Here is an 18,527-nt window from a genome sequence, read left to right on the forward strand (position 1 = left end):
TCAGTGCCACCTACATCTTCCTTATGACACACTACATCTGTCTGGCAAAGCACAGTGCCACCTACATCTTCATCATGACACAGTACATCTGTCTGGTGAGGCACAGTGCCCCGAACATCTTCATCATGTCACACTACATCTGTCTGGCCAGGCTCAGTGCCACCTACATCTTCATCATGACACAGTACATCTGTCTGGCCAGGCTCGGTGCCACCTACATCTTCATCATGACACAGTACATCTGTCTGGCGAGGCACAGTGCCCCGAACATCTTCATCATGACACACTACATCTGTCTGGCGAGGCACAGTGCCCCGAACATCTTCATCATGACACACTACATCTGTCTGGCGAGGCACAGTGCCACCTACATCTTCATCAGGACACACTACATCTGTCTGGCCAGCCTCAGAGCCACCTACATCTTCATCATGACACAGTACATCTGTCTGGCCAGGCACAGTGCCCCGAACATCTTCATCATGAAACACTACATCTGTCTGGCCAGACTATGTGCCACCTACATCTTCCTTATGACACACTACATCTACCTGGCCAGGCTCAGTGCCACCTACATCTTCATCATGACACACTACATCTGTCTGGTGAGGCTCAGTGCCACCTACATCTTCCTTATGACACAGTACATCTGTCTGGCGAGGCTCAGTGCCACCTACATCTTCATCATGACACAGTACATCTGTCTGGCGAGGCACAGTGCCACCGACATCTTCATCATGACACACTACATCTGTCTGGCGAGGCTCAGTGCCACCAAAATCTTCATCATGACACACTACATCTATCTGGCGAGGCACAGTGCCCCGAACATCTTCATCATGAAACACTACATCTGTCTGGCCAGACTATGTGCCACCTACATCTTCCTTATGACACAGAAATCTGTCTGGCCAGGCTCAGTGCCACCTACATCTTCATCATGACACACTACATCTACCTGGCCAGGCTCAGTGCCACCTACATCTTCATCATGACACACTACATCTGTCTGGCGAGGCTCAGTGCCGCCAACATCTTCCTTATGACACACTACATCTGTCTGGCGAGGCTCAGTGCCACCTACATCTTCATCATGACACACTACATCTGTCTGGCGAGAATCAGTGTCACCTACATCTTCCTTATGACACACTACATCTGTCTGGCGAGGCTCAGTGCCACCTACATCTTCATCATGACACAGTACATCTGTCTGGCGAGGCTCAGTGCCACCGACATCTTCATCATGACACACTACATCTGTCTGGCGAGGCTCAGTGCCACCATAATTTTCATCAAGACACACTACATCTGTCTGGCGAGGCACAGTGCCCCGAACATCTTCATCATGACAAAGTACATCTGTCTGGCGAGGCACAGTGCCACCTACATCTTCATCATGACACACTACATCTGTCTGGCGAGGCACAGTGCCACCTACATCTTCATCATGACACAGTACATCTGTCTGGCGAGGCACAGTGCCACCGACATCTTCATCATGACACACTACATCTGTCTGGCGAGGCTCAGTGCCCCGAACATCTTCATCATGACACACTACATCTCTTTGGTGAGGCACAGTGCCCCGAACATCTTCATCATGACACACTACATCTGTCTGGCCAGGCTAGGTGCCACCTACATCTTCATCATGACACAGTACATCTGTCTGACGAGGCTCAGTGCCACCTACATCTTCATCATGACACACTACATCTGTCTGGCGAGGCACAGTGCCACCTACATCTTCAGCATGACACACTACATCTGTCTGGCGAGGCACAGTGCCACCTACATCTTCATCATGACACACTACATCTGTCTGGCGAGGCACAGTGCCACCTACATCTTCATCATGACACACTACATCTGTCTGGCGAGGCACAGTGCCCCGAACATCTTCATCATGACACACTACATCTGTCTGGCGAGGCTCAGAGCCACCTACATCTTCATCATAACACACTACATCTGTCTGGCCAGGCTCAGTGCCACCTACATCTTCATCATGACACACTACATCTGTCTGGCGAGGCACAGTGCCACCTACATCTTCAGCATGACACACTACAGCTGTCTGGCGAGGCACAGTGCCACCTACATCTTCAGCATGACACAGTACATCTGTCTGGCGAGGCTCAGTGCCACCTACATCTTCATCATGACACCCTACATCTGTCTGGCGAGGCACAGTGCCACCGACATCTTCATCATGACACACTACATCTGTCTGGCGAGGCTCAGTGCCACCTACATCTTCATCATGACACACTACATCTGTCTGGCCTACATCTACAAACAGACAAGAAAAAGCTACATTTGTATAATTTTCTTGGTGAGGCCGACTACTGTCGGGGTGACCCTCGTATGGTTCATGGCACACGCACGTAAAGGCCGACCAGAGATTGGCAGAAACTCTAGCACTTTATCACCAGTATTGCAATTTCTCCCTTGAGAATTCTTGTCATAATGTACGTTCATCTTCTAGGATTCCTCCAACGTTTCCTCAGGACCTCCACAAGCTTGCTACAGCATATTCCGAAACGACGAAACAAACAAACTTACTTCCTTCCTTTCATTAAGCCATTGTTTCTGTAAGTCCTTTACAGATCCTGTTCTGGCTTCAGGGGCGGGGCGAGTCCGACGGCTGATCGGGGGGAGTGACGCAGTGCCCGGCTCCTGGCCATGGCTTGGCTCCTTGCAGTGGCAACACAATGGCTCCTTCGTCCATATATGTAGCGTCAACGTCATCAACGACAACTGGGCCCTCACCGCAGGACATTGTGTCGACAACAACTCAGTGTGGGTATCGCATACAGCCAGACTACATCTTGTAGTAATCTCAAAATGTGAACACAACCATGGGTTGTGTACAAGGGTTCTGATGGTTGTGTACATGGTTTGTGATGGGTGTATACAAGGGTTGTGATGGGTGTGTACAAAGGTTGTGATGGGTGTGTACAAGGGTTGTGATTGGTGTGTACATGGTTTGTGGTTGGTGTGTACAAGGGTTGTGGTTGGTGTGTACAAGGGTTGTGGTTTGTGTACAAGGGTTGTGATGGGTGTGTACAAGGGTTCTGATGGATGTGTACATGGGTTGTGGTGGTTGTGTACAAGGGTTGTGATGGTTGTGTACATAGGTTGTGATGGTTGTAACGTACAATGGTTTGTGATGGGTGTTCACAAGGGTTGTGATGGGTGTGTACAAAGGTTGTGATGGGTGTGTACAAGGGTTGTGATGGTTGTGTACATAGGTTGTCATGGTTGTAACGTACAATGGTTTGTGATGGGTGTGTACAATGGTTTGTGATGGGTGTGTACAAGGGTTGTGATGTGTGTATACACGGGTTGTGATGTGTGTGTACAAGGGTTGTGGTTGGTGTGTACATGGGTTGTGGTGGGTGGGTACATGGGTTGAGGTGGGTTTGTACATGGGTTGTGGTTTTATGTACAAGGGTTCTGATGGGTGTGTACACAGGTTGTGGTGGGGTTATACAAGGGTTGTGGTTGGTGTGTACATGGGTTGTGATGGATGTGTACATGGGTTCTGATGGATGTGTGCATGGGTTGTGATGGGTGTGTACAAGGGTAGTGGTTAGTGCATACAAGGGTTGTGGTTGGTGTGTACAAGGGTTGTGATGGGTGTGTACATGGGTTGTGATGGATTGTGTACATGGGTTGTGATGGGTGTACATGGGTTGTGATGGGTGTGTACAAAGGGTTGTGATAGGTGTGTACAAGGGTTGTGATGGGTGTGTACAAGGGTTGTGATGGGTGTGTACAAGGGTTGTGATGGTTGTGTACATGGGTTGTGATGGAGGTGTTACAAAGGGTTGTGATGGGTGTGTACAAGGGTTGTGATAGGTGTGTACAAAGGGTTGTGATGGGTGTGTACAAGGGTTGTGATGGGTGTGTACAAAGGGTTGTGATGGTGTGTGTACAAAGGGTTGTGATGGTTGTGTACATGGGTTGTGATGGGTGTGTACAAGGGTTGTGATAAGGTGTGTACAAGGGTTGTGATGGTTGTGTACAAGGGTTGTGATGGGTTGTGTACAAGGGTTGTGATAGGTGTGTACAAAGGGTTGTGATGGGTGTGTACAAGGGTTGTGATGGGTGTATACAAAGGGTTGTGATGGATGTGTGTACAAGGGTTGTGATGGGGTGTGTACAAGGGTTGTGATGGGTGTGTGAGGGTTGTGATGGGTGTGTACATGGGTTGTGGTTGTTGTGTGATGGGTGTGTACAAGGGTTGTGATGGGTGTGTACAAGGGTTGTGATGGTTGTGTACATGGGTTGTGATGGTGTGTGTACATGGGTTGTGATATGGTTGTGTACATGGGTTGTGATGGGTGTGTACATGGGTTGTGATGGTGTGTGTACAAGGGTTGTGATGGTTGTGTACAAGGGGTTGTGATGGGTGTGTACAAGGGGTTGTGATTGGTGTGTACAAGGGTTGTGATGGGTGTGTACAAAGGGTTGTGATGGGTGTGTACATGGGTTGTGATGGGTATTGTACATGGGTTCTGATGGTTTGTGTACAAGGGTTGTGATAGTGTGTACAAGGGTTGTGATGTTGTGTGTACAAGGGTTGTGATGGGTGTGTACAAGGGTTGTGATGGGTGTGTACAAGGGTTGTGATGGGTGTGTACAAGGGTTGTGATGGGTGTGTACAAGGGTTGTGATGGGTGTGTACAAGGGTTGTGATGGGTGTGTACATGGGTTGTGATGGGTGTATACAAGGGTTGTGATGTGTGTACAAGGGTTGTGATGGGTGTGTACAAGGGTTGTGATGGGTGTGTACAAGGGTTGTGATGGGTGTGTACAAGGGTTGTGATGGGTGTGTACAAAGGGTTGTGATGGTGTGTACAAAGGAGGTTGTGATGGGTTGTGTACATGGGTTGTGATGGGTGTGTACAAGGGTTGTGATGGTTGTGTACATGGGTTGTGATGGGTGTGTACAAGGGTTGTGATGGGTGTGTACAAGGGTTGTGATGGGTGTGTACAAGGGTTGTGATGGGTGTGTACAAGGGTTGTGATGGGTGTGTGTACAAGGGTTGTGATGGGTGTGTACAAGGGTTGTGATGGGTGTGTACATGGGTTTGTGATGGGTGTGTACAATGAGGTTGTGATAGGTGTGTGTACAAGGGTTGTGATGGGTGTGTACAAGGGTTGTGATAGGTGTGTACAAAGGGTTGTGATGGGTGTGTACAAGGGTTGTGATGGGTGTGTACAAAAAGGGTTGTGATGGGTGTGTACATGGGTTGTGATGGGTGTGTACAAGGGTTGTGATGGGTGTGTACAAAGGGTTGTGATGGGGTGTGTACATGGTTGGGTTGTGATGGTAAGTGTGTACATGGGTTGTGATGGGTGTGTACAAGGGTTGTGATGGGTGTGTACAAGGGTTGTGATGGGTGTGTACAAAGGGTTGTGATGGGTGTGTACAAGGGTTGTGATGGTTGTGTACAAGGGTTGTGATGGGTGTGTACAAGGGTGTGTACAAGGGTTGTGATGGGTGTGTGTACAAGGGTTGTGATGGGTGTGTACAAGGGTTGTGATGGGTGTGTACAAGGGTTGTGATGGGTGTGTACAAGGGTTGTGATGGGTGTGTACAGGGTTGTGATGGGTTGTACAAAGGGTTGTGATAGGTGTGTACAAAGGGTTGTGATGGGTGTGTACAAGGGTTGTGATGGGTGTGTACAAGGGTTGTGATGGGTGTGTACAAGGGTTGTGATGATGTGTGTACATGGGTTGTGATGGGTGTGTACAAGGGTTGTGATGGGTTGTGTACAAGGGTTGTGATGGGTGTGTACAAGGGTTGTGATTGTGTACATGGGTTGTGATAGTTGTGTACAAGGGTTGTGATGGGTGTGTACAAGGGTTGTGATAGGTGTGTACAAGGGTTGTGATGGTGTGTGTACAGGGTTGTGATGGTTGTGTACATGATGGGTTGTGATGGTTGTGATGTGTACAAAGGGTTGTGATGGGTGTGTACAAGGGTTGTGATGGGTGTGTACAGGGTTGTGATGGGGTGTGTACAAGGGTTGTGATGGGTGTGTACATGGGTTGTGATGGGTGTGTACAAGGGTTGTGATTGTTGTGTACAAGGGTTGTGATGGGTGTGTACAAGGGTTGTGATGGGTGTGTACAAGGGTTGTGATGGGTGTGTACAAGGGTTGTGATGGGTGTGTACAAGGGTTGTGATGGGTGTGTACAAGGGTTGTGATGGGTGTGTACAGGGTTGTGATGGGTGTGTACAAGGGTTGTGATGGGTGTGTACATGGGTTGTGATGGGTGTATAGATGGTTGTGATGGTTGTGTACAATGATTGTGATGGGTGTATAGATGGTTGTGATGGGTGTATACAAGGGTAGTGGTTAGTGTGTACAAGGGTTGTGGTTGATTGTGAAAATGGGTTGTTGTTTGTGTGTACATGGGTTGTGATGTGTGTGAACATGGGTTGTGATGGGTGTGTACAAGGGTTGTGATGTGTGTACATGGGTTGTGATGTGTGTATACAAGGGTTGTGATGTGTGTGTACATGGGTTGTGATGTGTGTGTACAAGGGTAGTGGTTAGTGTATACAAGGATAGTGATGTGTGTACATGGGTTGTGTTGTGTGTGTACAAGGGTAGTGATTAGTGTATACAAAGGGTTGTGATAGTGTGTACAAGGGTAGTGTTTGTTGTGAACATGGGTTGTTGTTTGTGTGTACATGGGTTGTGGTGGGTGTGTGCAAATGTTGTGATGTGTGTGTACAAGGGTTGTGATGGTTGTGTACAAGGGTTCTCATGGGTTGTGTACAAGGGTTGTGATGGGTGTGTACAAGGGTTGTGATGGGTGTATACATGGTTGTGATGGTTGTGTACAAGGGTTGTGGTTGGTGTGTACAAGGGTTGTGATGGGTGTATACATGGTTGTGATGGTTGTGTACAAGGGTTGTGGTTGGTGTGTACATGGGTTGTGATGTGTGTATACACGGGTTGTGATGTGTGTGTACAAGGGTTGTGATGTGTGTGTACATGGGTTGTGATGTGTGTTTACATGGGTTCCGATGGGTGTGTACATGGGTTGTGATGTGTGTGGACAAGGGTTGTGATGTGTGTGTACAAGGGCTGTGATGTGTGTGTACATGGGTTGTGATGGGTGTGTACAAAGGGTTGTGATAGTGTTGTGTACAAATGGTTGTGATACAAGGGTTGTGTGATAGGTGTATACAGGGTTGTGATGGGTGTGTACAAGGGTTGTGATGGGTGTGTACAAGGGTTGTGATTAGTGTGTACAAGGGTTGTGATGGTTGTGTACAAAGGGTTGTGATGGGTGTGTACAAGGGTTGTGATAGGTGTGTACAAGGGTTGTGATGGGTGTGTACAAGGGTTGGTTGTGATGGTTGTGTACAAGGGTTGTGATAGGTGTGTACAAAGGGGTGATGTGATGATGGTGTGTACAAGGGTTGTGATGGGTGTGTACAAGGGTTGTGATGGGTGTGTACAAGGGTTGTGATGGTTGTGTACAAGGGTTGTGATGAAGGTGTGTACAAAGGGTTGTGATGGGTGTGTACAAGGGTTGTGATGGGTGTATACATGGTTGTGATGGTTGTGTACAAGGGTTGTGATGGGTGTGTACAAAGGGTTGTGATGGGTTGTGTGTACAAAGGGTTGTGATGGGTGTATACATGGGTTGTGATGGTTGTGTACATGGGTTGTGATAGTTGTGTACAAAGGTTTGTGATAGGTGTGTACAAAGGGTTGTGATGGGTGTGTACAAGGGTTGTGATGGGTGTGTACAAGGGTTGTGATGGGTGTGTACATGGGTTGTGATGGATTGTGTACATAGGGGTTGTGATAAGGTGTGTACAAGGGTTGTGATGGGTGTGTACAAGGGTTGTGATGGGTGTAGGTGTGTACAATGGGGTTGTGATAGGTTGTGTACAAGGGTTGTGATGGGTGTGTACATGGGTTGTGATGGGTGTATACAAGGGTTGTGATGGGTTGTGTACAAGGGTTGTGATGGGTGTGTACAAAGGGTTGTGATGGGGTGTGTACAAGGGTTGTGATGGTGTGTACATGGTTGTGATGTGGTTATACAAGGGTAGTGTGATGGTGTGTACAGGGTTGTGATGGGTGTGTACAAGGGTTGTGATGGTTGTGTACAAGGGTTGTGATGGTTGTGTACAATGGGTTGTGATGGGTGTGTACAAGGGTTGTGATGGGTGTGTACAAGGGTTGTGATGGGTGTGTACAAGGGTTGTGATGGTTGTGTACAAGGGTTGTGATGGGTGTGTACAAGGGTTGTGATGGGTGTGTACAAGGGTTGTGATGGGTGTGTACAAGGGTTGTGATGGGTGTGTACATGGGTTGTGATGGGTGTGTACAAGGGTTGTGATGGGTGTGTACAAGGGTTGTGATGGGTGTGTACAAGGGTTGTGATGGGTGTGTACAAGGGTTGTGATGGGTGTGTACAAGGGTTGTGATGGTGTGTACAAGGGTTGTGATGGGTGTGTACAAGGGTTGTGATGGGTGTGTACAAGGGTTGTGATGGGTGTGTACAAGGGTTGTGATGGGTGTGTACAAGGGTTGTGATGGGTGTGTACAAGGGTTGTGATGGGTGTGTACATGGGTTGTGATGGGTGTGTACAAGGGTTGTGATGGGTGTGTACAAGGGTTGTGATGGGTGTGTACAAGGGTTGTGATGGGTGTGTACAGGGTTGTGATGGGTGTGTACAAGCGTTGTGGTTGGTGTGTACATGGGTTGTGATGGGTGTATACATGGTTGTGATGGTTATGTACAAGGGTTGTTTTTGGTGTGTACATTGGTTGTGATGGGTGTATACATGGTTGTGATGGTTGTGTACAAGGGTAGTGGTTGGTGTGTACATGGGTTGTGATGGGTGTATAGATGGTTGTGATGGTTGTGTACAAGGGTTGTGATGGTTGTGTACAAGTGTTGTGATGGGTATATACAGGGTTGTGATGGGTGTGTACAAGCGTTGTGATGGGTGTATACAAGGGTAGTGGTTAGTGTGTACAAGGGTTGTGGTTGGTTGTGAACATGGGTTGTTGTTTGTTTGTACATGGGTTGTGATGTGTGTGTACATGGGTTGTGATGGTTGTGTGCAAGGTTTGTGGTTGGTGTGTACAAGGGTTGTGGTTGGTGTGTACAAGGGTTGTGGTTGGTGTGTACAAGGGTTGTGGTTGGTGTGTACAAAGGTTGTGATGTGTGTGTAAATGGGTTGTGATGTGTGTGTACAAGGGTAGTGGTTAGTGTATACAAGGGCAGTGGTTAGTGTATACAAGGGTAGTGGTTAGTGTAAAAAAAGGGTTCTGTTGGTTGTGAACATGGGTTCTTATGGGTGTGTACATGGGTTGTGATGTGTGTGTACATGGGTTGTGATGTGTGTGTACATAGGTTGTGATGTGTGTGTACAAGGGTAGTTGTTAGTGTATACAAGGGTAGTGGTTAGTGTGTACATGGGTTGTTGTTTGTGTGTACATGGGTTGTGATGGTTGTGTACAAGGTTAGTGATGGGTGTGTACAAGGGTTCTCCCGAAGCGTTTCATCATTCCAAAGGTGTATAGTTGTCAACTGTGCGTGTTGCACCATTCCTAAAATGTTCAATTATCTCCAGTTTTTTCTGTGTTTAGTCCTCTCTCAAGCTACAGGCTGCGTTTCGGAGTCAAAAATCCCAACGCCACATCTCCAGATCAACAGACCATCGGTATCTCCAACATCATCGTTGTAAGTAAACTTTATCTCCTCCTCCTCCATCAGTCAGTATCACGTATATCCTCCTCCTCCATCAGTCAGTACCACGTATCTCCTCATGAGTATCAGTCAGTACCACGTATCTCCTCATGAGTATCAGTCAGTGCCACGTACCTCCTCATGAGTATCAGTCAGTGCCACGTATCTCCTCATGAGTATCAGTCAGTACCACGTATCTCCTCATGAGTATCAGTCAGTACCACGTATCTCCTCATGAGTATCAGTCAGTACCACGTATCTCCTCATGAGTATCAGTCAGTACCACGTATCTCCTCATGAGTATCAGTCAGTGCCACGTACGTATCTCCTCATGAGTATCAGTCAGTACCACGTATCTCCTCATGAGTATCAGTCAGTACCACGTATCTCCTCATGAGTATCAGTCAGTACCACGTATCTCCTCATGAGTATCAGTCAGTACCACGTATCTCCTCATGAGTATCAGTCAGTATCACATATCTCCTTCTGAGTATCAGTCAGTACCACGTATCTCCTCTTCAGTATCAGTCAGTGCCACGTATCTCCTCATGAGTATCAGTCAGTGCCACGTATCTCCTCATGAGTATCAGTCAGTACCACGTATCTCCTCTTCAGTATCAGTCAGTGCCACGTATCTCCTCCTGAGTATCAGTCAGTATCACATATCTCCTTCTGAGTATCAGTCAGTACCACGTATCTCCTCTTCAGTATCAGTCTGTACCACGTATCTCCTCTTCAGTATTAGAAAGTACAACGTATCTCCTCCTCAGTATCAGTGTGTACCACGTATCTCCCCCTCAGTATCAGTCTGTATCTCGTATCTCCTCATCAGTACTAATCAGTACCACGTATGAGGTCATGTAAGACGTATATTATCAGTATAGCGGCATCATACGTGGGTGTATGAGGTCATGTAAGACGTATATTATCAGTATAGCGGCTTCCTACGTGGGTGTATGAAGTCATGTACGGCTTGCAGCATCAGTATAGAGGCTTCCTACGTGGGTGTATGAAGTCATATACGCCTTGCAGCATCAGTATAGAGGCTTCCTACGTGGGTGTATGAGGTCATGTACGCCTTGCAGCATCAGTATAGAGGCTTCCTACGTGGGTGTATGAGGTCATGTACGCCTTGCAGCATCAGTATAGAGGCTTCCTACGTGGGTGTATGAGGTCATGTAAGACGTATATTATCAGTATAGCCGCATCCTACGTGGGTGTATGAGGTCATGTAAGACGTATATTATCAGTATAGCGGCATCCTACGTGGGTGTATGAGGTCATGTAAGACGTATATTATCAGTATAGCGGCATCCTACGTGGGTGTATGAGGTCATGTACGGCTTGCAGCATCAGTATAGAGGCTTCCTACGTGGGTGTATGAGGTCATGTAAGACGTATATTATCAGTATAGCCGCATCCTACGTGGGTGTATGAGGTCATGTAAGACGTATATTATCAGTATAGCGGCATCCTACGTGGGTGTATGAGGTCATGTAAGACGTATATTATCAGTATAGCGGCATCCTACGTGGGTGTATGAGGTCATGTACGGCTTGCAGCATCAGTATAGAGGCTTCCTACGTGGGTGTATGAGGTCATGTACGCCTTGCAGCATCAGTATAGAGGCTTCCTACGTGGGTGTATGAGGTCATGTACGCCTTGCAGCATCAGTATAGAGGCTTCCTACGTGGGTGTATGAGGTCATGTAAGACGTATATTATCAGTATAGCGGCATCCTACGTGGGTGTATGAGGTCATGTAAGACGTATATTATCAGTATAGCGGCATCCTACGTGGGTGTATGAGGTCATGTAAGACGTATATTATCATCAGTATAGCGGCATCCTACGTGGGTGTATGAGGTCATGTAAGACGTATATTATCAGTATAGCGGCATCCTACGTGGGTGTATGAGGTCATGTAAGACGTATATTATCAGTATAGCGGCATCCTACGTGGGTGTATGAGGTCATGTAAGACGTATATTATCAGTATAGCGGCATCCTACGTGGGTGTATGAGGTCATGTACGACTTGCAGCATCAGTATAGCGGCATCCTACGTGGGTGTATGAGGTCATGTAAGACGTATATTATCAGTATAGCGGCATCCTACGTGGGTGTATGAGGTCATGTACGGCTTGCAGCATCAGTATAGAGGCTTCCTACGTGGGTGTATGAAGTCATATACGCCTTGCAGCATCAGTATAGAGGCTTCCTACGTGGGTGTATGAGGTCATGTAAGACTTGCAGCATCAGTATAGAGGCTTCCTACGTGGGTGAATGAGGTCATGTACGCCTTGCAGCATCAGTATAGAGGCTTCCTACGTGGGTGTATGAGGTCATGTACGCCTTGCAGCATCAGTATGGAGGCTTCCTACGTGGGTGTATGAGGTCACGTAAGACGTATATTATCAGTATAGCCGCATCCTACGTGGGTGTATGAGGTCATGTAAGACGTATATTATCAGTATAGCGGCATCCTACGTGGGTGTATGAGGTCATGTACGGCTTGCAGCATCAGTATAGAGGCTTCCTACGTGGGTGTATGAGGTCATGTAAGACGTATATTATCAGTATAGCGGCATCCTACGTGGGTGTATGAGGTCATGTACGCCTTGCAGCATCAGTATAGAGGCTTCCTACGTGGGTGTATGAGGTCATGTAAGACGTATATTATCAGTATAGCGGCATCCTACGTGGGTGTATGAGGTCATGTAAGACGTATATTATCAGTATAGCGGCATCCTACGTGGGTGTATGAGGTCATGTAAGACGTATATTATCAGTATAGCGGCATCCTACGTGGGTGTATGAGGTCATGTAAGACGTATATTATCAGTATAGCGGCATCCTACGTGGGTGTATGAAGGTCATGTACGGCTTGCAGCATCAGTATAGAGGCTTCCTACGTGGGTGTATGAGGTCATGTACGCCTTGCAGCATCAGTATAGAGGCTTCCTACGTGGGTGTATGAGGTCATGTAAGACGTATATTATCAGTATAGCGGCATCCTACGTGGGTGTATGAGGTCATGTAAGACGTATATTATCAGTATAGCGGCATCCTACGTGGGTGTATGAGGTCATGTACGGCTTGCAGCATCAGTATAGAGGCTTCCTACGTGGGTGTATGAGGTCATGTACGCCTTGCAGCATCAGTATAGAGGCTTCCTACGTGGGTGTATGAGGTCATGTACGCCTTGCAGCATCAGTATAGAGGCTTCCTACGTGGGTGTATGAGGTCATGTAAGACGTGCAGCATCAGTATAGAGGCTTCCTACGTGGGTGTATGAGGTCATGTAAGACGTATATTATCAGTATAGCGGCATCCTACGTGGGTGTATGAGGTCATGTAAGACGTATATTATCAGCATCAGTATAGCGGCATCCTACGTGGGGTGTATGAGGTCATGTAAGACGTATATTATCAGTATAGCGGCATCCTACGTGGGTGTATGAGGTCATGTAAGACGTATATTATCAGTATAGCGGCATCCTACGTGGGTGTATGAGGTCATGTAAGACGTATATTATCAGTATAGCGGCATCCTACGTGGGTGTATGAGGTCATGTACGACGTGGGTGTATTAGGTCAGTATAGCGGCACAGTATAGAGGCTTCCTACGTGGGTGTATGAGGTCATGTAAGACGTATATTATCAGTATAGAGGCATCCTACGTGGGTGTATGAGGTCATGTAAGACGTATATTATCAGTATAGCGGCTTCCTACGTGGGTGTATGAGGTCATGTACGACTTGCAGCATCAGTATAGAGGCTTCCTACGTGGGTGTATGAGGTCATGTACGACTTGCAGCATCAGTATAGAGGCTTCCTACGTGGGTGTATGAGGTCATGTACGACTTGCAGCATCAGTATAGCGGCTTCCTACGTGGGTGTATGAGGTCATGTACGCCTTGCAGCATCAGTATATTACGTGGGTGTATATCATGTACGGCATCCTACGTGGGTGTATGAGGTCATGTACGCCTTGCAGCATCAGTATAGAGGCTTCCTACGTGGGTGTATGAGGTCGTGTACGCCTTGCAGCATCAGTATAGCGGCTTCCTACGTGGGTGTATGAGGTCATGTACGACTTGCAGCATCAGTATAGAGGCTTCCTACGTGGGTGTATGAGGTCATGTACGCCTTGCAGCATCAGTATAGAGGCTTCCTACGTATGGTGTATGAGGTCATGCATAACGGCTTCCTACGTGGGTGTATGAGGTCATGTATCAGTATAGCGGCTTCCTACGTGGGTGTATGAGAGTCATGTACGACTTGCAGCATCAGTATAGAGGCTTCCTACGTGGGTGTATGAGGTCATGTACGACTTGCAGCATCAGTATAGAGGCTTCCTACGTGGGTGTATGAGGTCATGTACGACTTGCAGCATCAGTATAGAGGCTTCCTACGTGGGTGTATGAGGTCATGTACGCCTTGCAGCATCAGTATAGAGGCTTCCTACGTGGGTGTATGAGGTCATGTACGACTTGCAGCATCAGTATAGAGGCTTCCTACGTGGGTGTATGAGGTCATGTACGACTTGCAGCATCAGTATAGAGGCTACCTATGTGGTGTGTATGAGGCTTCTAATGTGGGTGTATGTACATGTACGGCTTGCAGCATCAGTATAGAGGCTTCCTACGTGGGTGTATGAGGTCATGTACGACTTGCAGCATCAGTATAGAGGCTTCCTACGTGGGTGTATGAGTTCATGTAGGGCTTGCAGCATCAGAATAGAGGCTTCCTACGTGGGTGTATGAGGTCATTTAGTACTTACATGTATATCATCAGTATAGCGGCCGATGTTTCTGGTTTTGACGACTGCCTCAACATAACCAGCAGACAACCCAGAAGGGAGACATCATCAAATCATCGTCATTTCTTCACAGCATCCTGATTGGTCCCGCCGAGGCTATGGTGAACCAAACGACCTTGCTCTCTTGAACTTTGACCAAACTCTGACCTTTAACGAGAGGACACAACCCGCCCTGTTCAATACCTCCCAATCCAGCCCGACTGCGCCAGATATCAATGACTGCTACCTGGCTGGCTGGGGAGCGGAGACAGGTAGGTCGAATCTTTTTGAGTGAGTGAGTATGGATTAACGCTGCTTTTAGCAACATTCCAGCAATATTACGGACGCCAGAAATGTGCTTTATACATTATGCAAATGTGGGGTATCGAACCCGGGTATTCGAACGCTTTAGCCACGGGGCTATCCCACCGCCCCGGGTGGTATTGTCTATATAAAGTACAAGTGTACGAAAGGAAGGCAGTTGAACTGAGGTAGATGGACACATTGCTGCGGCACAGTGAAGCAGCTAACGGTATCTCTACACACATCCATGTATATGCCAGGATGGGGCGTGGTTCGTGATATGCGGCGTCGGTCTGGATCCGCTGATTGTTGAATAGAATATCTCACTGTCCACATGATGACCATCGGTCTGTCAGCACCTGAGTTTGTCGTCTACCTTCATGTGGACAGAATGTTGACAGTTACTCTGTCGACTACTACCATTGCAGTCAGAATAATGACGGTCACTCTGTCGACTACTACCATTGCAGTCAGAATAATGACGGTCACTCTGTCGACTACTATCATTGCAGTCAGAATAATGACGGTCAATGTGTACAGCTGTCTATGCAGGCAACAGTTTGATGGTGACCTAGAATACCCGTGCCAGCTAATCAGCCATACTCAGCAGCACGTGTTAGAATGTGACATTTCGCTGTAACTTTGGTAAACTTTGTTTGTTACTCTGTTTCATGGTTCAAGATGTCAACTCGACCGTTCCTGAAACGCTGCAGCAAGCATCAACGAGAGTTATCTCCCATGAAGCCTGCCACAAATACTTGAGCAGCGTCCAACCTCAACAACTCTGCGCCATCAACATCGACAACCCAAACACCATCTGTCACGTGAGTACAGTGTAATGAACAAATATGACAACCTACCTTATAATGTCCTGATGTATCTTTACATGTGACGTCTAATGGGCACTGTACACAGACCTATATCATGTAAGTATGACAACACACTAGCGAGGCCCATAGAACGACTAACGCTGTCGGCTCACAGGTTGAAACACATCATAAAGCCAGTGGACAAAATCGCAAATGACGGGTTTCGTATTTTGCAAGACATGGGTATATCTGTGTATGTCTTAACTTGAATTATCTATTAGAGTTAATTATAAAGCAACTTCCTGAATTTGTCAGCATCATACCCTTTACGTTTTGCCAAAGTCCTATGTGACCTGCATCACTGAGCTCTTCTATCACACGGGAATAACTTGAATACTGTCTTGCATCACTGTGGGCTCTTCTATCACATGGGAATAACTTGAGTACTGTCCTGCATCACTGCGGGTTCTTCTATCACATGGGAATAACTTGATATAATTCACTGTAGTGCAGTGGTCTCAGGTGATGTGATTCACTGTGGTGTAGTGGCATCAGGTGATGTGATTCACTATGGTGTAGTGGCATCAGGTGATGTGATTCAATGTGGTGTAGTGGCATCAGGTGATGTGTCTTGCATCACTGCGGGCTCTTCTATCACATGGGAATAATTTGAGTACTGTCTTGCATCACAGCGGGATCTTCTATCACACGGGAATAACTTGAGTACTGTCCTGCATCACTGCGGGCTCTTCTATCACATGGGAATAATTTGAGTACTGTCTTGCATCACTGCGGGCTCTTCTATCACTGCGAGCTACTGTCCTGCATCACTGCGGGAATAATTTGAGTACTGTCTTGCATCACTGCGGGCTCTTCTATCACATGGGAATAATTTGAGTACTGTCCTGCATCACTGCGGGCTCTTCTATCACACGGGAATAACTTGAGTACTGTCCTGCATCACTCCGGGCTCTTCTAACACACGGGGATAATTTGAGTACTGTCTTGCATCACCGCGGGCTCTTCTATCACATGGGAATATCTTGAGTATTGTCTCGCATTACTGCGGGCTCTTCTATCTCATGGGAATAATTTGAGTACTGTCTTGCATCACCGCGGGCTTTTCTATCACATGGGAATAACTTGAGTACTGTCTCGCATCACCACGGGCTCTTCTATCACATGGGAATAATTTGAGTTCTGTCTTGCATCACTGCGGGCTCTTCTATCACATGGGAATAACTTGAGTACTGTCCTGCATCACCGTGGGCTCTTCTATCACACGGGAATAACTTGAGAACTGTCTTGCATCACCGCGGGCTCTTCTATCACATGGGAATAACTTGAGTACTGTCCTGCATCACCGCGGGTTCTTCTATCACACGGGAATAACTTGAGAACTGTCCTGCATCAATGCGGGCTCTTCTATCACACGGGAATAACTTGAGTACTGTCCTTCATCACAGCTTCTTCTATCACATGGGAATAATTTGAGTACTGTCTCGCATCACCGCGGGCTCTTCTATCACATGGGAATAACTTGATATAATTCACTGTAGTGTAGTGGTCTCAGGTGATGTAATTCACTGTGGTGTAGTGGCATCAGGTGATGTGATTCACTATGGTGTAGTAGCATCAGGTGATGTGATTCACTGTGGTGTAGTGGCATCAGGTGATGTGATTCACTGTGGTGTAGTGGTCTCAAGTGATGTCATTCACTGTGGTGTAGTGGTCTCAGGTGATGTGATTCACTGTGGTGTAGTGGCATCAGGTGATGTCATTCACTGTGGTGTAGTGGTCTCAGGTGATGTGATTCACTGTGGTGTAGTGGCATCAGGTGATGTCATTCACTGTAGTGTAGTAGTCTCAGGTGATGTGATCCACTGTTGTGTAGTGGTGTCAGGTGATGTGATTCACAGTGGTTTAGTGGTCCCAGGTGATGTGATTCACTGTAGTGTAGTGGTCTCAGGTGATGTGATTCACTGTGGTGTAGTGGTGTCAGGTGATGTGATTCACTGTAGTGTAGTGGTTTCAGGTGATGTGATTCACTGTGGTGTAGTGGTCTCAGGTGATGTGATTCACCATGGTGTATGATGTGATTCACTGTGGTGTAGTGGTCTCAGGTGATGTGATTCACTGTGGTGTAGTGGTCTCAGGTGATGTGATTCACTGTAGTGTAGTGGTCTCAGGTGTGAGTGTCCAGGTGTGATTCAGGTGATGTCAGGTGATTCACTGTGGTGTAGTGGTCTCAGGTGATGATGGATTCACTGTGGTGTAGTGGTCTCAGGTGATGTGATTCACTGTGGTGTAGTGGTCTCAGGTGATGTGATTCACTGTGGTGTAGTGGTCTCAGGTGATGTGATTCACTGTGGTGTAGTGGTCTCAGGTGATGTGATTCACTGTGGTGTAGTGGTCTCAGGTGATGTGATTCACTGTAGTGTAGTGATCTCAGGTGATGTGATTCACTGTAGTGTAGTGATCTCAGGTGATGTGATTCACTGTAGTGTAGTGGTCTCAGGTGATGTGATTCACTGTGGTGTAGTGGTCTCAGGTGATGTGATTCACTGTGGTGTAGTGGTCTCAGGTGATGTGATTCACTGTGGTGTAGTGGTCTCAGGTGATGTGATTCACTGTGGTGTAGTGATCTCAGGTGATGTGATTCACTGTAGTGTAGTGATCTCAGGTGATGTGATTCACTGTGGTGTAGTGGTCTCAGGTGATCAGGTTCATGTGATTCACAGGTGGTGTAGTGGTCTCAGGTGATGTGATTCACTGTAGTGTAGTGGTCTCAGGTGATGTGATTCACTGTAGTGTAGTGATCTCAGGTGATGTGATTCACTGTAGTGTAGTGATCTCAGGTGATGTGATT

This window comes from Haliotis rubra, unplaced genomic scaffold (genome assembly GCF_003918875.1).
Source record: "Haliotis rubra isolate DU_JTF1 unplaced genomic scaffold, ASM391887v1 Scf550, whole genome shotgun sequence".
NCBI classification, from domain to species: domain Eukaryota; kingdom Metazoa; phylum Mollusca; class Gastropoda; order Lepetellida; family Haliotidae; genus Haliotis; species Haliotis rubra.